At 42.9% G+C, this 24352-nt stretch overlaps 1 protein-coding gene across 8 annotated transcripts in view; it reads left to right on the top strand.

Moving 5' to 3' along the window:
- The first annotated feature begins 4440 nt into the window (after positions 1-4440).
- Positions 4441-24352, top strand: part of HIVEP2 (HIVEP zinc finger 2) — a 188734-nt gene continuing 168822 nt past the window's right edge. For 3 of the 8 annotated variants that reach the window (XM_066373095.1, XM_066373094.1, XM_066373096.1), the window contains exon 1: positions 4543-5031. The gene's annotated coding sequence lies outside the window, so the exon portion shown is untranslated. Of the gene's footprint in view, positions 5032-5313; positions 5423-5562; positions 5725-24352 lie in introns of those variants that run through there. The other 5 variants (XM_066373100.1, XM_066373098.1, XM_066373097.1 and 2 more) reach the window with 5 other exon arrangements.

Consider the following 24352-nt stretch of genomic DNA (forward strand, 5'->3'; position numbering starts at 1 on the left):
GCTATAGAAGACACCCCTTCTACCTCCTGTACAGCTCCTTTTTGAAACTGCTCTTTTCATTAGGCCCACCCGGCACCAGGTCTGACCAATCAGATCACCCCACTACCCAAGCCCAGTGATTGGTTCTTGTGTAAGAACAGGACTAAAGCTGCCTGCATTCTCTGGGAAGAAGATCTTTTCTCATTGGGGCTCCCAACCTAGGAAGAGATAACCCAGGACTTCTACCATACTGCTGCAGGGTGGTTGTCTGAAGAGCTAATGAAACAGAGATAAGAAGAGCTGAGAGAGGGAGGAAGACTGAACCAGCGTCGCATCATTTGAGCCTCACGATCGTGCTGGGTTGAAATTTAGTCCTTGACTCTTAGTTGTGGAATCCATGAAGTCCCTTTAACTCTTCAGCTTAGTCGGGTTGTGGATTTAAATTTGCAACTGTGAAGAGTCCTGTTGGGAACACAGATGTGCCTGGTTCTAGAAGCTTCACATACCATGTCTCTTGGTACCCAGTTCTCCTGCTGGGGTATATCAGCCCGCATACTCCGTGGCAGTAGATTTTGAGCCTTAGAATCAACTACAATACCTGTGAAAATGCATACTCCTGGTCTCACAAAGATTCAGAGTCAGAGGAAGTGGGTGGGAAAGGCCATATCCTGCCCTTTATCAAGCTTTTTCCTGAGTAAGAAAAGTTCTTGCAGTGACCTTGGGAGGCTGTTCTGTTCACTGGCTGTCACATTCTGTTCCAGCCACACTGTTCCCTCGAGGTCTACACAGGTGCCAGGCTTGCTCTGGTCTTAGAGCTTTATCTTAGCTATTCCCTCTACCTGCAAATCTCTTTGCTCCAGTTATCTCCACGGCTAAAGCACTTCCTTCCAGCCTTGGCAGAAATGCACATCTCAACGAGTCCTAGTCTGACCTCTAGACAGGGTGGGGCAGAAGTAAGTTTACAATGGTTTGTATGGAAAGTAATACAATAATTAATAAATAATAATACAATAATAAACTCTGTTGGGTGTACTAACAACTGTAAACCTCTTTTTGCCCCACCCTGTATTTAAATACAGGAGCATTACACCCCATCCCACAGATCTTCTTTATCTTATTTTATGTCCCTCTCCCCATAAGTGCTTTTTCTTTCCGAAGTTATATACTGTTTCTTTCTGTTTATTTTTTGTCCTGTTCCTATTCCACCCCCTCCCACTGGAAGGCAAGCTCCAGGAAGTTAGAAATTTGTTCACTCACTGATGTAAGTACTTTTAGCACATAGTAGGCCTTCAATAAATATTTTTTTTGAGTGAAAGTGCTTTCAGTTTGAAGTATTTCTGAGGGAGAAAATGCTATACAGCTATATGGAAATTAATTATTTTGCTCTCTTACTATTTCATAATCCAAGTTAGTGGATTTTCCTTGCCTTTGAAATGAGACGTGATAAGAAAGCCCAGCAGTAAAAAGGAAGTTGCTACATTGTTGTTGACGCACTTGCGTGTGCCCAGGCAGGGTCAGCTCTGCCCACCCAGCCTTGCTTTCCTTCCAGCTTCCTCGGGCCCAGTGCACAGTTGACCAATGCTGGTTTTGTCTTCTGAAAGTTTCTGGGGAGAGAAGTTCTTTTGTTAATTTATTACACTTTACAAGTAAGCAACTGGACAGGACATGTTGCAGCATTAAGGGGCTGGCTACAGGGATGCATTTACTTAAAGAGAGTAATTCTTCCCAGTAGATGGGGATATCACCTAGTTCACACATACTCACAAATATTTTTACTTCTGCTTTCACTCACTTAGGTTACTTCGTTAGAGCCTGATGATTTTGGAACAAGGTAAGGAGAATCCAACTTTGACTAAAGACTGACTTGGTGGGGAGGGAGGGTCCCTATTGGTGGTAGAATCAGGTCATCAAAATTGATGTATATTTGCTTTTTAAAAAATTATTTTAGCTGTCCAATTACCTGAGTATTCTAATATTCACATTATACCACTTAATCTAGTGTTTTAAAGAGGAATTGAAGATTTCAGCGAATATTTATTCTAGTGAAGCAAAACACTGTCTGCTACTTTCTTTGCCTAGTTTCTGGGAGCTTGGGCAGCTGCTGTTGTGTGTGCTGAAGGGAAATTGGAAGAAACTGCTTCATCTTCTCTATTAAGCAATTAAATAAAATGGACTCAGAGTTGGTAGCAGGTGGGTTTGGAAGTGAAATAACATTTCGAAAATCACGTTTTGCATTTTAAATGGATGTTTGAAAAACGCAATGGCATACATTTAACAGAAGATGATGACTGGGGTAGTTTTTATTAAGTGCATCAAGTGAGGAAGGGCTGAATATTAAGGAGCTTATACAATGAAAGAAGAAGCCATTTAAGTGGAAGTAGGCCCTGAATTTAAATGAGATCAACCTAAAAGGACACAGCGAAACATCAAATCATTCAGATTTTTTTCCTCCGTTGAAAAAAAAATCCATAAAAAATGTATCAACAGTTTTATTTTTCAGAGTCGTCCCACACGGCAATGTCGCCCTTGGATAGAGACCTCAGAAATACAATGATCATAGGTCGAAATGAAAAACAAAACAAAACAAAAACGAAACTAGCAGCGCTATTCTCGCGGTCATTAAAGGGGCTGCCATCCCTTTTAATGTATTCGTTTTTAATGAAAAGGGAAGGGAATACTTGATAGGACTTGACATTTGGTCTCTTTCCGCGAAATCTGAAACTTGAGACGCAAAACATTCCGCAGTTGGTGAAATACCTGCCTTAAGCAGAACCACAGTTAATGTCTTTGGCCCGGAATTCCAGAGACTAATTTCCACCCCTCCCACAGAGTCACCTGCTCAGGGGGAACCCCGGCCAGAAATCCGGGTCGCGCCAGGTCAAATCTTGCGTCTCTTGTTTACTCCGCCCCTGGCAGGGCGGCGGCGCGGTCTGCAGTGGGGAGGGCCGCTGGGGCCCGCAGCGCCCGGGGCACTGGGTTCTGCTCGCCTTGGCAAGGCTGCTCGGACTCCCGAGAAAGGTGGCAAGCGTTCTCCGCCCGGCGGGAAGACCACCCGGAGGAGGCGCTCCTGGCCCCAGCCCTGCCTGGCTGCTATTCGCTGCTGTCCGGCCGCCGAGGCCTCCTGGGAACCTCCCCTCCCAGGGTTCACACGAGTCCACACAGGCAGGGTAACGGCTCGAGGGAGCCCGGGTGTCCCCCGGGTGTCGCCGGGCGGGGGAGGAAGCCCAGAGCTCCGGCCCCACTCGCCTGGGATTCCCCCGCCCCCCAGGCCGGTTCTCCTCGCGCTGGGTGTGATTTCACTCGCTTCCCTTCGGAGGAGAGAGGAGCGCGCAGGCTGGAGGCGGTGGCTCGCCCTGGGTCCCCGCACGGCCCACCGGGAAGCCTGCAACTGCTCCCTGCGCCGCTGCCCAAACCGATCTGAACACCCCCCGAGAGGGCGAGCGGCGGTCCCCGAGCTGGGTGCGCCCAGGGCGCCCTGGTGAGTGACCCCAGGGGAGGCAAGTGGGGCATTTCGAGCGCAGGAAAAGTTCGTGCTTCCGCAGGGGCACAGAGGTGCTAATCAAACACTTTGCAAAAAGCTCCAAAAACGCAGCCAGGAGCTACATACAGTCTGATTTTGTTTATCTTGAATGAGAACATAACCGTGAGTAGAGGCAGGGGCGAGGGAGAGGCAAAAGATGAGAGGTACACGGATAAAATGATAATGACAATACTAATATTATATAGTTCCTTATGTTATCCAGACAGGGAAGGATTATCAGGGAAATGGGAAAATGGGAGGTGGGGGAAGGAGGAGGTTTCCACAGCCCTAAAGGAAATTCTCAGGCTCCTAGAGACGCTCAAGTGTTTTTGCATGGCAAGCAGAGACCCGCTCTCCCGGGAGTTCCCGGATCCGAGCGAGCGGGAGCGCGGCCGCGATCTTCCCGCCGGGAGCGGCCGCGGTGGGACCCGGCGCTGTCCTCCCGGCCGCCTCCCTCCCCCGTCGCCCCGCGCACAGCACATCCCTCTCTCGCTCGCTGGTTCCAGACTGGTTTTTCTGGTTCAGCCTCCCTCCCTGGGACGCGCTGGGGGATCCGATGACGTCGCTGGCTGAGTCTCTCCCTCTTCCTCCCTCCCTCCCTCCGCCTCTCCCCCCGCCCGCCCTCGCCGCGCACTCCTCCTAGTAACTTCTGTTCGGGGAGGCGCTGCCAGGAATAACCCGGTGCGTCCACAGACCGGGAGAGGAGGCGGCGGCTGCGGTTCCCACAAGCAGACTGCTGCGGCCCGGGCCTCGCGGCTCCCTCCCGAGCCCGGCGGCCCCGGCCCTGGGCCCATCTCCGTACAGTGTCAGAAAAATAAATAAAGGAAAGAGGAGCCTGGGCAGGCGGTCGGGATCTCTTCCCTCCCTCCGCGCCCGCCCTCCCTCTGTCCTTAAGGAAATGCTACCAGACACCCCCCACCAGACACGCTCAGCCTTGGCGAGGAGCGGCCGCCGCGGCAGCGAGAACAAGGGCACCAGGGGGGTTTCCTCCCCCTCCTCCTCTCCCTCCTCTTCCTCCTTCTCTTCGTCCTCCTCCTCCTCCTCCTACTCAGCGGTGACTTTCCAGGTGAGCGGCCGCCGCTGCTGCTGCTGCTGCTGCGAGGATCCCCCTCGCCCGCCCGGGCTCGGGCCGCTGCGTCGCACCCTCCTCCCATCCCTGTCACCCGGCGGCGGCCGAGAGCTGACAGCCGCCCGAGGGGCTCGCGGCCCGGAGGCCGGCGGCCGGCGGGAGGCGGGCTGGAGGTGAGGGGGTGGAGAGCCGGCGAGCGGGGCGCCGCGGAGCGCTTCTGTCCGCGCTGGAGGAGGGTCTCCACCAAAACATCTTCGCTGACTGTGGCACAAGTCTTGGCCAAGTTGTGTCTTGGACATTGAGGCTCCCACGACCCCCCGAGCAACTTGAAGGGTATCCTGGCACGTTGACAATATTCCTACACGTCTCGACTTTGGGGTGCTGGGTGCAGCCTGGGGGCGCGTGGAGGGCGGACTGAGCGTTTGGGAGAACAGAGCGGCAGAAATGTAGGTTCCTCGGCTCGGTAAGTGGCCTCGGCGCTGTGTTTTTTCTGCCTCCCGTAGCGTTGTGAAGCTTGTTTCACTTTATACCGAAATAGCCTGCGCCGGACTCCATCGCCCCTCCCGGCGCGCGCCCCCGGCTGCTTCCCTGTTTCCCGAGGGTGAGGGTCGGAGGGGGCGGGGATGGGGGAGACCTCGGGAGGGGGGTCCGGCGCGTTGGGAAATGCGGGGAATACCCTGGCCGCGGATCTATGCAGATGAGGGGAGGCTGCTTTGCGTAATGTCCTGGGGGGAGGGGGCCGCGCGCGAGCGCTGGAGGCAGGAATGTGCCTGGTTACTAATGAGGGACGTGCACCGGCGCGCACCGCCCGGCTCCCGCTGCGGCTGCCGCGGCCGACGGCCGCCCGTCGTCAGGTAGCGGGGGAGGGGGCCGCGGCCGCGCTGCGCGGGCAGGGGGCTGGCGGGCGGCGCGAGGGCCGGGCCGCCGGCCTGCGGCCGACGGAGCGCAGCAAAGGCGCTGGCTGTTGGCATTGCAGTGACTCCTTTCTCCTGCCGATCAAGGAAGGAAGGAAGGAAGGAAGGAGAGAAGGAAGGAAGCGAGGAAGGAGGGGACTGTCTCGATGGAAGGTTCAGGCGGAGGCGCCCTCGCCTTGCGGGTGCACTGGCCGCAGCGCGACTCCCGGCGGAGCGGGCTGGCCGGGGGCGCGTGGAAATCGGTGGGGGCGGTTTGCATGCGTGTTGATCTGTGCTCCTGCCCGGGGACCGGGAAGGGACATGTGTGTTTGGGCTGTGCACTGTGGGGATCTGGGTCTGCGCCTTTATGTCTGTTCCCTGAAGTGGGTGGAACGTTGGCCCGTTCCGGGAATGTTCCATGACGTGGTGCAGCCACAGGAAGGGGGTTAACGAGGGGCTCTCTGCCGCGGCGGCTCTGCCGGCTGCTATCAAAGCAGATGTGCTGCTGCTGCTGCTGCTGCTGCTGCTCCTCCTCTCTCACCTCCTTTCACCCCTCCCCCCCACCCCCCGCCTTTCCATTCTGTGTGTCTGGTACTGGAAGGGGTGAGACAGGAAAACATTGCTTGGGGGTGGGCAGGTGGGTGGATGGGAAGGGGTGAAGTGTGTGTGTGGTGTCTGTCGTATTTGGTGGGGGAGACTCCAGATCAGCTCTGCCACCCCAGCTGTTATCACAGATCGGTGCGCTTTATACGCATGTGCCTCCCGCGTTCGGTCCCTCTTACATAACACATCCAGTGCAGCAGAGGACACGAGAAAATGCGACCCTAACTCTCCAAGCCCACATTGGATGAGGAGATAGAAGGTCAGGAAGTGTCCCTTGGTGTTGTCCTTTGGGGACGTGGATCCCAGTGGGGAAAAGCAGGAGGGAAAAGAGGGTTTTCTTCAAGTGGCTTCTCTCCTCTCTGACTTGAAAGCATCTAACTAGAAAGGACTGCAGGAACTAGTCCTCTCTAATGAGAAAGCTTTTACATGCTACGCGCCGAGGGCAACTGAGTACTTTAACCAAGGGAGTGCAGAGAAAAGATAGGGTCCGTAATCACGATACTTGGAGGAAATGGGCAATGCTATGTGCGGGGTAGGGGGCAGTAGGGATAGCTTTGGGGACCGGAGGAATCCCGATAATAGATTTCACTGGAGGCCCTAGGACACCTGTAATGGTTTAGAATTCTCACAGGAAGCAGTGTGCAACTGACATTGCGAAAGCCTTATTCTCTGCACAGTTACTTAGGCCCAAAATGAACATAAAAGGGCTTCTTTCCGGTACTTTCATTTACAGTGGAAAATCTGAACTGATTTTTTTCCTTCCTTTTTCGCCATTTTAAAAATAACTCAGTTTACCTCCAAATAAATACTGATATTCTCCCCTCCCTCCAAAGGCCAGACCTTGGTAATTCACGAGAGAACTGTTTTGTTTTTTCTAAAATACTCCAAGGTCTATCGAAGACTATTGATTTTTCTCTTCAGTAGTTTTCTTTTGTAGGGCATAATCAAGCCCAGAAATTACTTGAAATATTAATAAGATCCATTTAAATTATATTTGTAATGATCTGTCCTCCTAACAAAGGCCATTTAACTTTATTAGAAACATTTCCTTCAGTCATATAGTAGTGTTGGGTGTTGTTTGTCTTTGAGCAAAGCAAATTAATTTAAATATATGCACACATATCCTATTACATATATATTATATATTACTTATATATTAAAATTTACAAATATCTTGTGCTTTTTCACCTTATAAGAATGCCAAAGCAGCATTTTAACCAGGTAGATTGTGTAATGAGTGGATTGGTTTTGATTTTTAGGATATAGGCCATATAGTTTATCAAGACAGAAATAACCTCCTCATAAGTAAAATGGATGTATTATTTTTATTGTTAAGATGAAATTCCTGTGGGACACTAGGAGTCATGATGAGAACTCTGTATTTTTATTTTGAGATGAAAAGGATTTATTTGGCAACATCCACTTAATAATGGTAGTGTACTTCAAGTGTCATAATCCCTTTTGACCACTAGGTTTAAAATATTCTGTATATTTCTTATGTACAGAAAAATATTATTACAATAGTGAATCTTTTGCAAATTGTCTGTGTTTCCTGCTTTGAACATAGGTGAGGTATAAAACAAAATTTGCTTATTGGCATATATATTTCTGTTATGGGATTTTATTTTCTGTAGTTGGCTTTATTAGAGATTGTTTATATTCATATAAGGGTATTTGTGATTAACTTGATTTGGGGACAATTTTAGGAATGTAAGTATATTAATGATATTACACATTTAAAATTTAACTGATTGTTAACTGGTTCAATCCTTGTGGAAACCTTTAGAAAAATACCATTAAAGTAGACAAAACATTTCTATATTTCTATTACATGGAACGTGAAAGGGATTTAATATGTGTATATTATCACATGATGAAATCATGCTGTTTAACTACATTGAAAGATTAGCCAGCTGAATCTTTTGATTGATCAGGTTCCTTTTACCTGAGATGTGTTTACAAATGTTCTTGTTACTATGAAAACAAAACAGAGGCAACATGTATGCAGGCGTTCCTTGTGGAATAATGGTACATGTGTCTGCTTGAGGCTTTGGCACTTTGTCATGATTCAGAAAACCAGGTGGAATCTTTTATGCTTCTTCAATTTAAAAATCAACAAATCTTTATTTAAGAAGTTATCAATTTATTATTACTTTTTAAAGCAGGGCTTATGTTAACAGCAGCACTAACAAGTAAGAGATTGTCTATTTGTGCTGGTTTTATATTTTTGAGTTATCAGTTATTAGCTGAAGTTAACCAGAAAGCTTCGGCTTATGAAAGTAATGTTAAAGACCTATTGAAAATGTTACGTGGTATGAGTAAAAGTGCAATCCATTAAGATGTGGAAAAATTTAATACCTGGTATGGTAACTATTATAATAAGGGAAGAATGGCTAATTTCCAAAGGATGGATGGCTATGGATTGAACAGGCTACTAATCACTTAAGTCTGTTAAATAAATACTGTTTTCACATTATGACTGATAATCAGCATCATCATAACTCTCTGTAGGTGGAGAAATGGTTCATAGTTTAAATGGTATGCTTCTAGTGAATGGATTTATGTGTGAAATCTTTGTGAATCCATATTTTGGCTAAAACCGGTATGTAAGTGTTGCAACCTTTTAAGTGCTATTTAAAAAGGAGTAGGGGGAGGTTGCCCAGTCAACTCATTGGACTTCAGGTTTCAAAGGAACTTCAGCCCATCTAGCATGTCTGGGTTTGCTGTAACCATGTAGACCGAGTCTTTATTACTCTTGAGTAAAACTTTAGTGTATGTTCCAGTGAGGCTCCTCCAAGTTTGAAACTGGGGATGAACACACAATATTCAGAGAAAATGGGAAAACTTCATGAAAATAAGATTGTGTGTATTTGAAGGAAATTGTATAAGTGATATAATTTTCTGTTTGTTCCTGATACTTGATCACAATCAAAAGCATTGCTTACTGTGTTCTATTTATGACAGTGATAACCAGAAGGAGGTAATACATCAGTGTTTATAGCTAGGAGATGGCTCTAAGTAATTTGGAAATATGTTTCAGCACTTCGTCTACTATTGTGACGCATGCCCAAGTCTTTATGTACAAGAGGATATGATAGCTTACTTGGTCTGTGCAGTCAGTCTTTGGCTTCTCTGAGGTGGACCACGGATACAAACATAAAGATAGACATAGGTCCATCCTGTCTTCAAGACTGCATTTGGAATAGAATCAGAACTGCTTGATAATTTGTGTAAGAAAGCATTTGATTATTCACTGTGACATGTGATCTATTCTACAAGTGTTTGTAACTTTAGATTTCCTATCAGCTTAAAATTTTAAGTTTAACTGTTTAGGCATATTTGAAGAAAGTGCTTTGGAGAGAAGAGATGAAGATGTTTGCGTGCCTACAGATGAATCTGAGTAGAAAGCAGGTGGGGTTTGGCCTACTACTTCTGAGTCACCAGATGATTGGATTTAAGGTCAGGAAGTACTCAGGGCCAGCCAGCATTTTTGCCTTGTAACTCACATATAATCTTAGTCCATTTTTTGGAGTACTATGACAGGTGCCTCAGTCATCATCGATCAGTAAAATTTTTCATCTATTCATTCCACAAGTATTTACTATGGATCAGGCTTTTTGCTCAACACCAAGGTTATAATGATGATCCAGACCAGAAAAGGAACTTCGAAGCTAGTGGGATTGACAGATATTAATAATATGTTGGATTGATTGTAACAGCACAATTGTTATAAGAACCATGGGAGAAATATAAGAGAGCATTTTACAAGGACTATATCATCCCTGTCTTGGGGTTCCAAAGAGTGGATGTTTGAGATGAGATTGAAGGATAAGTAAGAGGCAAGTAGAAACAGGTAGGTGCAAAGAGGGGTATTATACCAAGAGGGAACAATGCAAATGCCCTCAGGTTGATGGATGTACAGTGTTTTGAGGAGTTGATAGCTACCCACTGGCGCACAGATACAAAGAAAGGTAATGCAAGGTGAGGCCAGACCATGTGGGCAGGTTGACCACATGAATTGTTATCTAACTGGCATAAATGGGGGTACTGTCCTTTGAAAATTAGGATGTATGATGGCCCTATTATTGACCATGTTAGAGACTAATTATTGGAGGGGGAACTGGGGAGGGAAGGGCCTAGAAGTTTGAAGAGGCTGATGTAAAACACGTGTCTCATCACATTACTTCTACATCAGTGGTCCCTGGCCCACTGGAAATCTGTTATGATTCAATGTACTAACTTCATTTGGAGGGGTTAAGTTGTGGGTTAGCTGTTATTATTGGCAGATACATTTTTAAGAATAAATACTTTAAGTTTTACAAAATACTTACTTGGAGCTCCAGTTAATTGGCCAGCATGATTGATTTAATTAATGAATAATTACCAATTGCGAAGTCCTTACAAGGTGGCTGTGTGAAGTAACCTATTAATCTTTGGAACCCTATGTGAGCTGGATCTATATGTTTCTAAACAACTAGTAAAACATTCAATTTCCCCAGATAAATTCTGCACAGGATTGCAAGAATCAGGACCTTTGGAAAGGTTTAGATCTTATTTTTTACTCTCTGTGTGATTAGGGGCGTAACAAAGGAATATGAAGAAGAAGAATAGAAAAAGAAGCTAATGAAAACAACATTCCTTTATGCAATTTTGGACTCATGTTCCATTTGGTCAGCTGTATCACTTCATTAATTTCCTCCCTATTTTAAAATTTATGTGAGGGATAAAATTCTTTTTAAGGTGGCAAAAGGAGTGAGCTTATGTAGGAGATCCAGCCTTGGGATCTGGAGTCAAACTAGGGTCAGAATGAATAACTGAGAGATAAAAGGATGATGGTCTCTGTCTTCAAGAACTTGGGAAGCTAGAGAAGACAGACAGCTTATTAGAAGTAGACTCCCTTAAAACATGGAAGTGAAAGAAGAGTGAGAATGGAGGCATTAGAGGGTCACCCAGAAAGATTAGAGGGTCTTTGTGGGATCTAGTGATTTTTGCTTGGGGGAGTCATGAAGGTTGAGTGGAATTTCAACAAATTCTAAGGTGGAAGGGTGGGACATAGTTATAGTCCTAGGGGAGAAAGAGAGTACGTGAACCTGCAAATGTACATCGGTTCCAGATCGTGTGAGAAATCCGGACTTCACTTCAAGTTTTGAGCAGAGGAGTAATGCTGTTATGTGTGTGTTTAGAAAGGTTCTAAGCATACATGGGTTGGGTTAATCTGCTGTAATGCCTAGAAGAGAAGTGATAAAGGTTGACACTACTTTATAGCACTTTGATCTTCTATCCTGTGAACAGACATCTTAAAAATAATAAATAACAACAGTGATAAAAATGTTTTGCTAAATATGGTCAAGTTAGTATGGCCGATTGTCAATTTGAACTACATTTTAAGTATAGTGTACTGAATTACTATTTTAACCTACTATAAAACTTCTTAATATTCATAAACATTATAGTAAGTTGACCTTCAAATATCAGCTTATAAAAATGGTTATACTTAAAATTATAAGCTATTTGTATTTTTAGATGTAAATATTTTAAGGAGCACGTACATGATTTATTTCATAATTCATTAGAATACCACTTTTTAACTGATGCCCAGTTCTACCTCAGTCATGACAATACTGGACAGTTAGTGCAGTGCAATGTATTGAAAGGCAATACCTTTTTTTTTTTTTGACAATGACTTACTTGACGGTTTCATTTTCTTTGAAAAAGAAAGCAGGATATCAGCGTAGCTCTTACTATTTGCATCGTGGCAGATTCACTTGATTTCAGAAGCCCAACAGAGAGGTGGCACTTCTGAAGCCAGGCAGTAGGCATATGTAGATAGACACAGCCACACTGGTGTTTGCTTAGTGATCTGTAGGCACGCATAGGTAGATAAGCATGCACACACGCACACACACTTATAATCATCTTACAAAATTGTATGTGTTCCGTGAGAAAGAAAATTCTGATACTTGAAATATAGCCTCAGTTCTCATCCTGATAGTGCAGGAGGTATTTCTTTTAAAATGGAGATTAGATCTAATTCTATATAAAGAAGATTATAGGGAAGGTAACTTAAATTGTAAGTAGCTTTGTTCACTAAAATGCTGGATTCATTTGCAACTGTGTTTTATTTCTTTTGGAAGCCAGACAACTTATTTAATAGTGTACATATGAAACACTAATTTGGCTTGTTAATTGGATGCAATTAAACTGAGGTTATTTTATACTGCTTAATTGTCTGAAAATTACATGCATCGCAATGTCTGTGTAATGTGAGGCAAGAACTGGAGGTAGAGTTGGAACGGGGTAGACAGACAAAAGGTCTACTTGGGTCTTTGCATTGAACTTTCTGTAAAAACTTGGAAACAAGTCATTTAAACACTCTGGACTTCATTTGGAAATGGAAGGGATTGGAACAGATGGCCTCTAGAGCCTCTTCCAACTCATATTCTATCAGTTTATAACTTCTACTTTGTAGTCCTCGAGAATGCAGTGTCATTATATTCTGTAATTATGGTATTACAAGGATGAGCTAAACACTTAAAAAACATCAACACAGTGCCAATTTAGCAAATCCGTTAGAGGGAAGGGAATTGAGGCTCAAGGAGCACTTACCCTGTGCCAGGCTTCATACCAGGCACTCTCAGTAACAACCGCGAGGATATTAGTATTATTAATTTTCATGTTTACACTTAAGGGAATTGAGATTCAGAAAGGTTAAATGGTTTTTGTTTTTTTCCGGGGACACTCTTGATAGTTAATAATGAAACAGGATTTGAACTCAGGGCTATTTGGCTCAAAGCCATTTGGTCTTTCCACCATTCTATGCAGCATAAGCAATTGTTAAACATCAAAATTACTTCAAACCTTATGTTGTCAAAGATTTTTGTCACTTTGCACCATATTTTCCCTACTGGTTGATGCACATCTGCCGGTGAAATATACAGGTAACCTAGGGGCTAAGAGCTTCGATCTGAAGTCGGATAGAACAGAGTGAATTCTAACTCCATCAGCAGTTGGGGGAATTTAGGAAAGTCACTTAACTTCTGGAGATTACAAAATGAGAATGATAGTATCTGTTTAAGGGTTCTTGTGAAATTTTTATGAGATTGTCTATATGCATCTCAGTGAGCACGTAGTAGTAAATGTGTAGTTGTGGTTATTATTAAGAAGGGATTAGACCAAAAGAAAAATAAAGGAATTCAAATTGTTGTACACATTTCCAAATAATCCTTTAATCTCTTGATTGAAATGATTTATGGAATGATGTCAGATTGCACATATTTCAACAGTTAACAAATAGAAGTATTAGTTAAAAGTTTGGGACATTTCTTGTTAAGCTCAGCTACCATAGGGCTATGGTAGTGAAGTGAACTAAATTCTCTGGTTCTCTGTGGATCATCCTTCTGAAGTTTTGTTCTAAATAATAGCCTTTGGGGTCTGAATTACCCAACTTGAACTACGTCAGTTGTAAGAGCAGGAGAACCAGTGTTTCCTTGTGGGGTCTTGGGTTTGCTTGGGAGACGCCTGGGGTGTTCATGGGACTGCTGACTTTCAAACAAACTTTTATTAACTAAGCAAAGATTTATTGAGTACCTGCTTTGGAAAGGTGTTATTCTAGGTCGGGGTCCCCAAACTTTTTACACAGGGGGCCAGTTCACTGTCCTTCAGACCGTTGGAGGGCCGGACTATAAAAAAAACTATGAACAAATTCCTTTGCACACTGCACATATCTTATTTTAAAGTAAAAAAACAAAACGGGAACAAATACAATATTTAAAATAAAGAACAAGTAAATTTAAATCAACAAACTGACCAGTATTTCAATGGGAACTACGGGCTTGCTTTTGGCTAATGAGATGGTCAATGTGCTCCTCTCACTGACCACCAATGAAAGAGGTGCCCCTTCCGGAAGTGCGGTGGGGGCCGGATAAATGGCCTCAGGCGGCCGCATGTGGCCCGCGGGCTGTAGTTTGGGGACCCCTGTTCTAGATGCTGGAGATTTGTCAGTGAACAAAATAGTAAAACAAACACAAAGCCTCTGTCCTCATGGCATTTACATCCTATGGGACTAATGTTGAAACATTTAGGCCGATGCAGTCCTTGTACTGCTTTCCAGTGTTTTTAGGAATCTACTTTTCTACTGGGCTTCTCAAGCCAAATAGCAGTTAAAGAAGCGCTTCAAGACTTGCTGAAGCACTAATGAAAATTTTCCGTTTATTATATATCTATTTAGCTATATCTCTGTCTTTTGTAGTAAGGTAGTTTTGAAGAGGTACTGTTTTTACATAACTCAGTATTATAAAACTAGAGTTTTTTTTGTTTTTTTTTTTAAAAGAAAATCCTCTGTACAGGATTACAGCTTTTCATAATCTGTAGCATTAGGTCCTGGTTATTGTGTTATAAGGGAGAAATGAAAATGGTTTACAAATGATGCATTCTATTGTAAAATGTGTTTATAAAATTGTTAAAGTAAAGGGATTGCCAAAATTTATACTGGAATGTATATATTTTTAATACTATTTAAGTGATTTTTGTTTTACTGATACTCTTCAGAATAAAATTTCTAATGGATTTTGATGATTGATACCTTTACAAATATGTGGCCGACTCAGTACATGGTATACTGTAGGCATGCAACAGTTTTTTGTTTTTTGTTTTTCTGAAGCTGGAAACGGAGAGAGACAGTCAGACAGACTCCCGCATGCGCCCGACCGGGATCCACCAGGGGCGACGCTCTGCCCCTCCGGGGCGTCGCTCTGCTGCTACCAGAGCCACTCTAGCGCCTGGGGCAGAGGCCAAGGAGCCATCCCCAGCGCTCGGGCCATCTTTGCTCCAGTGGAGCCTTGGCTGCGGGAGGGGAAGAGAGAGACAGAGAGGAAGGAGGGGAGGGGGTGGAGAAGCAAATGGGCGCTTCTCCTATGTGCCCTGGCCGGGAATCTAACCCGGGTCCTCCGCACGCCAGGCTGACGCTTTACCGCTGAGCCAACCTGCCAGGGCCGCAATAGATATTTGATGACCGTTTAGAGCCATAATTCTTAAGCAGCTTGCAGTCTAAATGGTAAGAAAAATTTGACCCACTATTAGATGGGAGGGGTGGTCATCAGAACCAAACGAGTCCTGCCTGGTCTGCACTCCTGTAGCCACAGTCCATCAACCTGCTCGCTCTTCCGTGTTTCTTCAGCTTTGTAAGCAGTTGTTCATGAAACAGCTGCCGCGCCTGTCCCTCCCCCCCGCCCCCCCCCCCCCCCCCCCCCACACACACACACACAGCAATCACGAACACTTTACAGTCAGAGTCAAGGCCCCTCTGGGCTCTGCACTCCCCGTTAGGTTTTCCAGCACGTGGACAGCTGGGGCCATCTTGAGGTCATTGTTTCCTCCAGTTGGATAAGGAAGTTGATAGTTGGATTGGGACTCTCCCGTTTGGGACGGTCTTCTTTGGCCACGTCTTGCTTGGGGGCGCTCTGAGAGGGAAAGCTGTGTGAAGGCCATGACGGTGGGTTTGAGGAAGAGTTGTTTCTCTGGGGGCCTGCTTGGATGAATTCTGCAGGAGGAGGGAGCGTCTTCCTTTCTTCCATTACCTGTCCTTGCTGCGGAGGCAAAGAAAAGTGAAGGAGCGTAGGCGTGGGGGTGACTTTTCTCCTCTCGTTTGTAGCTAGTGAGGAAATCTGTCCTTGCAACTCAGCAGTTCCCTGTGGGACCAATGCTGATGGCTGGCCCTACACTTTATGGACAGGTCGTGGGAAGTTCAGCTTCTGATTACCGATGGAACAATTATCAAACTTTGTTTTTCTTATCTTGGTGCTGATACATAGAATAACCTCTATTTCTCTCAGCAAGGGAAAAATACAGGGTTATGACCATTCGATGTCTTTTCTTGTCATTCAATTTGTGTGCCATCTGTCAAAGTTTATGTTGGGAGAAAGACAGACTTTTGGGAGGAAATGAGGATTTCATATATCTTTTCTGTCCTTGTTGTGAGGATGTGCTCATTAAGGCCCACCTCAGGCCTGCAGGGGACACGAGAGTAGCTGACAGCAAGCCTTGACTCCAGGAGTTTATTGCTTGCCTCGTTATTGATTTTCAAAACGATTCTGGCGAAGTGGCTGTACCTCTGTTGTATTGCATTGTTTCTTTATCTGTAAAAATGAAGTATTGTTTATAGCACTGCCCTACCTCCTGGGAACAGAGCGGGGTAACACACAAGAGAATTGGAGTGGCTATTTTTAGGGTGTGAAGCAACACTAAGGTTTGAGAATAATTCTGTTGTTGGAAAAAAAATCTGATTCACAGCAATACATTTGTGACAAGGGCTAGTAGAGTGTTCTTGAGATAATTGACTGCTACTGATGCAACTCATTACAGGCGTACGTAATTGTTTTCAGAAAGATGGTGGTCAGCAGCTCTACAGCTTGTTGTAATATCCTCTGGTGCATTTACATTTTGGGTAGGTCACTAATGTACATGAGTAACAAAATTTCAAGATAGTTATACCCATATTCAAGCAAAAGAAAAGGAATCCAAAAACATTTGTTTTTGAATTTGTCATCTGTTTACTTGTTCAATGACCTCAGTAATATTCGCGAAGAACGTGGTGCCCAGATTTAATCAAATGTAGCTTTTAAAAAGGGCCAAGTGACAGAATATTCAATGACCTTTTAAAATAAATCACCTGACAGTCTAGAATATAGAAAATAATTGGATGCTTAGTGTGGAGATTAGATTTTCTATGGACAGACTCCAAATTTGTTCAGTCATCAGTTGATTGTTGGCCATGTTTGGTAGGAGCTTGCTAATGTTAAGCCTAATGATGTCTGAAAATAGGATGGATAATACTAGCTTATCTGGAAAATTTAACATTTTAGCTAATGATCCCAAGAATTTATATATTGAGAAACATGTCCTGATAATTAGTCCTTCTTTTTCGGTATTCTTATAGGTCGTATAGGATGGGAGCAATGAGGATCACATTAAGACGTTTAAAAATTAATAACAAATTTGCCCTGGCTTTGATGCCTGCTATGATTATATTAACCCTTCCGAGAGCTGTAAAAGCAAACAGTGCCTAACAATATACCTAACATTTACGATCTCTTTTAAACCAATTGGTTTTGGTTTAAATTTCATAAGAAATTTTTATAATACACAGTTGTGTAAATCAAACTACTGTTCTGATGTCTGATGTGTAAGTAATTCCAAAAATGAAGTAGGGAGAAGGGAAGGGCATAAAAATAGGGTCCTTCGGGTCTTTTGGAATATGCAAATGGCCTGCTTCCTTATTCACTGTAATCTTTCCAAGTGCTTTTTTCCAGATGGGTCAGGTCTTGGTTTTGAGCATTGCTGCATCTTCGAAATCAGTTTAGCATTTGGGAGAAGTTTTACTTCCTGTCACTCTGATACATTTTGTAGTCCTGCAGTGGTGAATTATTTAGGGCACTTTTTAAAATGGTCTAATTTAAATTATGCTGATTAATTTGCTTAGGTCTAGAATCTGATGTATTGATTTGTCAAATAGTGACAGGACACTTTCAATGTGATGTCTTTCATAAAATTGCGGATTTAAATAAAACCCCTGGAGGCATCATATAATCCCCAGCTGAGAGAGGAGAAATTGCTCAGGACAAATCACCAAGGACTTGCAGCGTTCAGTCTCTATTAAAATACCTCTTTCTTTCTTAGAAAGGTCTGTTCCACTCGGTGATGTGGACGTGAACATGGGTACTTCAATTCATCAGCAGTTGAGACCGCTGCAGCTATCTGCAACAAGTTTGCTCATTGACTTGCATAACCATCCTACAGTTTTTTAAAGATAGCAATTGTGTTCACCTTAAGTATTCTTTCCTTCAGGCTAATATTCCTGGTTTATTCAAGAAGACCTCTTATTGTGTAGTTTTCATTTTTATTTTATTAATTTATTTAGTGATTAGGCTATTCATGTTTGAAATTTACTCCAGGCTCTGTTTGTTATGAATGCTAAAAAAATAAATTGCTTATCTCCAGTTACACTTCAGAATATAGCCTTTTGCCAACTGATTTAGAAACGATTTATGGAAAAGGCCTGACATACTTGCTGAGGCTTTTACAGCTGGAAGAGAGTTGGAATGTATAATAATGTAGTACAAATCTATTTTAACAAATGCAATTGTTGCGGTACTGGCATGTGTGTAAGGTATATGGGAATAAAAAATACAGTAGAGAGAGAAATAATCTACTATACTGAGGGAAAAAAAACTATGTAAAGGGTGCTATAATTAAAAGACGCAACTTAAATACCACAAGAGAGACATATATGAAGTATTAAAGTGTAAAATCGCTCCTGGCCAATGAAATCCCAACAGGTTTCATGGGAGAAGGTGATGCTTGAGATAGGCCTCACCATTGATAGGCACCAATGTGGGAAGTGTCAAGAATGTTTACAGAGGAGCATCTGATTTTGAGGGCAGCAGAAAATGTATATCAAGTGAGTATCGGTTAAAAAAAAAAGAATGTTTGGGATATATTGTCTAAGGACTTGTAGTCCAGCTTAAAGAGTTTGTACCTTAAACAGTAAGTAATGGCAAACACAGGTACTGTAATACGTTGAAAATTAGGTGTCTGATTTTGGCAGTTCCATATCTTTACAAACATATTACATGAAGTAAAATGGATAAAAGATAGGTAAACTTGCCTGCGCATGCGCAGAAATTCTATTTCATTTCTAAAGAGTATGAAGTATGCATATTTTGCATATAAGACATATTGGCTTTAAATTAGATAGCATTATTACTTTCTTTGCCCTAGAAGCTTAGGGACATTGACTAATCATAGAGGTAAAGTAAGTATATTGTTCTCTTCACATCTGTGGCAGTTATGAGTACCTTTTTCTTTTTTTTTTTTTCTTTTTTTTTTTGTATTTTTATGAAGCTGGAAACGGGGAGAGACAGTCAGACAGACTCCCGCATGCGCCCGACCGGGATCCACCTGGCACGCCCACCAGGGGGCGACGCTCTGCCCACCAGGGGGCGATGCTCTGCCCCTCCAGGGCGGTTGCTCTGTTGCGACCAGAGCCACTCTAGCACCTGGAGCAGAGGCCAAGGAGCCATCCCCAGCGTCCGGGCCATCTTTGCTCCAATGGAGCCTTGCTGCAGGAGGGGAAGAGAGAGAGAGGAAAGAGAGGGGGAGGGACGGAGAAGCAGATGGGCGCTTCTCTTGTGTGCCCTGGCCGGGAATCGAACCCGGGACTTCTGCATGCCAGGCCGACGCTCTACCACTGAGCCAACCAGCCAGGGCCCATGAGTACCTTTTCTACTTGCTACTCTTTGGCCATATAAATGACATGTCATACTGACCAAAGTTAGCTCAAATGGTTGCCATTATAGTGTAAAATAAATTAACCTTTTCTCCAATATATTTTTTCTGTTACTTAAAAATGGAGATGTAGAATGTTGAGATAGTTTTTTGCTGGTGTGTTACTTGTAGGAATAGCATCTATATAGTACTTGATAGTATACAATGAGTTTTTATTGCAAAATTAATAATAATTTTGAGAAATATTCTTTTTGAGATCGATTATCTTTAGTATCTATGAGAAAGCTCTCTTCTTTTCATTTACCTACACGGATTATTAATCCACATAATGAATAGTGAAGATGGTGAATATCTAGATAGACACATATTTCATAGAACAAGTGGACTTATAGGGGAAGCAATACATTAGGCAATAAATAAACATTAATTATTATATGTTACCAAAACAAAAGTTATCAATTCCTTAGTGGGTAGTTTGATTTTGGAACTTTTTTTTTTTAACTACTGTGGAAAGTAACTTATTTTAGATTTAGTCACTCTTTTAGTCTCTGGAGAAGTACACAGAACTTTGTGATGGACTAGGAGAGAATAAAAAATTACTCTATTGTAATAAAATAACTTATACTGTTCATTAATCTTTCATTACACTTTAATGCATGTGGGAACACTGATGTTTCAATAACACAGTTGATTATAGGCCATCTGAGCATTTAGTGTTCTTTAGACTTTATTGAGGGTCTATTCTGGAATATTAAATATAGATGGATGCTGAAAAAGGAAGTGTATTCTGAAACACTTGAGTACTGCATACATTGATTTCCATTTGAAGATCGTATTGGCTTTTACCTAGATCCTGAAAGGTATGAGGTGATGACAGCTCTTCTTCTTATTGTCTAGAGGAGGGTTTGAACAGTGTTTGAACCACCTGGAGGGCTGCGGACTGTCTTAGTGAGAGGTGCTGTGTATAGTAGTAATTTGTGCTGAGATCCATTTAATGAAGAGAAGGTTGTCATTAATGGGGCAGTTTGTAAAAAATAAACTATGGGTCTTGAAAATATTGAAGTAGGAAAAGGGTCTTACTGGGACCAAAGACTGTGAAGCATGTAGGTAGGTAAGTTTTCCACAAAAGTTTTCTTCATTCATGTGTGTGTGTGTTTGTGTATAACACATTTCTATCTTCATCCCTGGACATTTCTGTTTGCTCAGTGAGTTATAATCTTCATTCGACTATGCTGCATTTATTTAATTTGGATCGGGGCTCTGATTTGGGACAGAACTGACTCTAGAGGAACCCTGCAATCCTACAGTGCATGAATGGAATGGAATGTGGACCTAAGAGAGAAGAGTACCCTGGTGGTTTTGTCATTGCATTTCTTGGGAGTCAGTTTTCTGGAAAAACAACAAATGACTGGTGAGGGCTCATTTGAAAAGGAAAATATTTAATAGTAGATATTATGAGAGAAGGATGAGAACTTAGTTTGTCCTGCTGAATATTTTTAGAGATGTCTTGTGAAACCAGTCAACCTGTCACAGTCAAGTTCTATCAAAAACTCTTCAGAATCTAAAAACACGTGGAGGCTCTTGTGGTCGAGTACTGGGATCTCAGCAACATGGAGACCCCAATAATTTCTGCAGCAATCCACTATTGCTCTCATGTTATAACAACACAGCTAAATGAAACCAATTCAGAATGAAATAATGAGTTTTAAATAAACTAATTTGGCAAACATCAAGTTTCAATCTTATCCATTAAGTGAAATGAATATATTTTACTGGATTGGAATTGTATATTCTCAAAATGTACTTGGAAGCATAGAATTGGAGCATTAAAATTTTTTTCATGAGAAAGGAAAATAAAGAGAAAGTATAAAATACGTTATCGTGCAAAACATTCTTTTATCCTCACAGTTTGTTTTCTTTCATGATATAAAAGAGATGCATTTGAAAATAGCATCAGAAACCTGAAGACTTCATAATTTATCCTTATAGTTTATCATTTCAATTATGTACTTATTCACAAATTGATTTAGTTATTGCTATCATACTGGTCTATATTTCAGCCTATACTAAATTTATGGTAATAGTGATTTCTTTAGTTTGAAATTTGAATTATAAAATAGAATAATGTTTAGTCATTTCTCTTTTGTCCTTTCCAAGTGCCACCACTAGCAATTTAAGTATAAATCAGAGAGCATGACCTTTGAATACAATCTGCAGTGAGCTTAGACAGTATTTCGGCAGTCACTTGCAAAGATTTAATGGATCAATTGATGATTAATATCAGGGGGAAAACAGACACTGAAAAAAGTTGGTGTGAGATCACCCGGGAGACAGATAACTTCTGCGGGGTTTCCAGGATTGAACACATAGGCATTGCTTTTACAAAAAAAACAACAATGATTCTTTGATAATAGTTTAGGAAGTTTATGAAACATTTTAAAAAATCTTTTTCTGTGTTCAAGCTAGGTAGATAAATGCGGTTGGATATGATTATTTTGTAGGCCCTTCTCAGCACTCAGAGGCAGAGGTACTGGCTACCAAGCCAGCCTAGAGCATCCTAGGAAGTACAGAGGGCGTGGCTGGAGTTTGGAGTTTGGAGTATGGAAAGGGGAAGTGTTTGTCATTCCTTTTCAACAAGATTTAAAGGAGCCCTTCTGAGATCCGTACATCTATGTTAGCTCTGTGTCCTCTGAGCCCATTTCTTGATAAAATGGGGATAGAAATACTGTATATGTAAAACAACTGTTAAAAATAATAAACTATGCAGGTTTAAGATATTATTATGTGATAAAATACTCTTGTTTTTTTTACAGATGTTTAGAAAATAAGACAACAGAAAAAGTACTAGGGGCTTTGGATCACTTAAAGTGGCGGCCAAGTGTACCTTTTAATGTTGCTTTTAGGTAGTAAATGACTGGATAGGACAGCTAACATATATAAAATTGCAATGTCCTTTATGTACATTTAAAATATAATTTTTTCTGTAAAATGTTTAAAAAATATAACTTCTTTATCAAGGAGGGGTAGACCCAGTTGACAAACTTCATGCAAGCAGCAGAATGACAATTTCTTTCTTAGGTTTTAAGATTCATTTACTTGTGAATCTGTAGGTTCCAATGCATTGCTTATTGTAAATATCACACTTATAACACCCTAAACATATATTTTAAAAATAGACTTTTTTTTTTTTTTAGCCATTTTAGGTTCACAGAAATATTGAGTAGAACAGAGATTTTCCATATGCCTCCCTCAACCTCCTCCAATATAAAAATCTTGTACCAAAACGATACATTTGTTACAGCTGATGGAACTACATTGACACATCATTACTACCCAAAGCCCATAGTTTACATTTTGTGAAATCAAATATTTTAATTCCTTGTACTGATGTGAAACATTATTTAGTTCAAATGTTAGAGATGTTGACACAATATAACATCTGTAACATTGACTCACCATGAGAAAAACAATCTATAATTTGTTTTGTAATAGACAATGTCATTTACACATTATGTCTTTCAGTTTTTAATTTAAAAATGGTTATACAATACCTTATGGTTTTATTGTTAACCCTTATGAACCTTAAACCACTGCCTCCCTAGAATTCCATATGGTTACAATCTGGTTTATGGTTTGAAACTAAATGGAAGGCTGGGAATTTAGGATAAAGGAAACTTTAAAACTCACCATTATTTTTATATGAATGGGTAATTCCCATTTTAAAACATTCTGGCCAAAAGTTCTGTGTGCTATTAAAATACGTAAGTACAAGATTGAAAGATTCTTAAGAGACTCTGATTTTTTTATACCAGACATTTGAGATATAAATTAAGGACTTAATAAATAAAAGGATTTTATGTGTTGCGTAATGGATGTGTTAATAATGAAAACACGTAGAATATGCTTTAGAGACGTCCATGGGGTGTGTGTTCTTGCCTTCTTTGACCTCACTGGAGCTATGCAGAACAGAAAGGTTCTTTTTCCTCTTCATCTGACAGTTAAGAAGAACTCACAATAAGAGATAGAAATCAAGAAGACGTAATTGCAACAACACTGCAAAGATTTTTCACTTTTGAATATTTCAAAAATAATCCTGGTGCGGGGAAAATCATCTACGTTAAAAATTAAGCTAGGCAACTTGCGCAAGGAGAGTGCTTCCTCCAAACACCTGGACACGCACGTCTTCGCCTTCCCCCTGGGAAAGAAACGGGAGCGGGAGGCCAGCCCCCAGCCGTGGCCGGGCCGGTTTATTCTGGGAGCAGCGCGGCTGCCCTGGGTGGCGCGGCGCCCGGCGGTGCGGGCACCGGGCGCGGGAGGCGTTCCCGGAGCCGGAGCCCCGATGGCCTTGACCTCGCCCGCCGCGCTGCGCCCGCCCTGGAAGGGGCTGACCTTTGGCCCCGGGCCGCTGACACCCGAGGGAGTGTGAATGTCATGACGTCTCCGCTCCTTGCAGCTGCACAACAGGAAATGCTCTGGGCCTGCCCCCTTCCTGCCCGAAGAAAGTGGGGCTCGGCTCTCCCGGCGGCCGCCGCAGCGCCGGCAGAGACCTAGTTTCGGGGCGGCCCTCGCGGCTGCTCGCTCCCGGCGGCGGGGCCACCGAGGACGAGGCGCGCACTTTGCAATGGCTCGCTTTCCCCCAGCTTGCCCAGGGAAGCCATGGTGCTGCACAGAGGGGCCTGTCGAGGGTCCCGGGCCTGGGGGCGACCACCCACTTGCACACTAGAGAGAACAGCGGGTCAGGGGGGCCACAGGCACTGGCGGGCTCTGGAAATGGGGCGAAGACTGCTGAATAATGCTGAGTGCAGAGGCCCGAGTAGACCTCCTGACACCTTGCTAGAACGCAGTCTCTCTTTTCACAAAGCCCCGACAGGAAACCTCTTGTTTAACCCTCCAACTGTCACTTTTTACTTTATTGTGGAAACAAAGATGTGCATGTTTGGTGCAAAGCGCAAGCTTTGTGCCCTTTTACACGGAGACAGAAACATTACAGGAAAATTATCTCAGGAT

Source organism: Saccopteryx leptura, chromosome 3 (assembly GCF_036850995.1).
Source record: "Saccopteryx leptura isolate mSacLep1 chromosome 3, mSacLep1_pri_phased_curated, whole genome shotgun sequence".
Taxonomy (NCBI): Eukaryota; Metazoa; Chordata; class Mammalia; order Chiroptera; family Emballonuridae; genus Saccopteryx; species Saccopteryx leptura.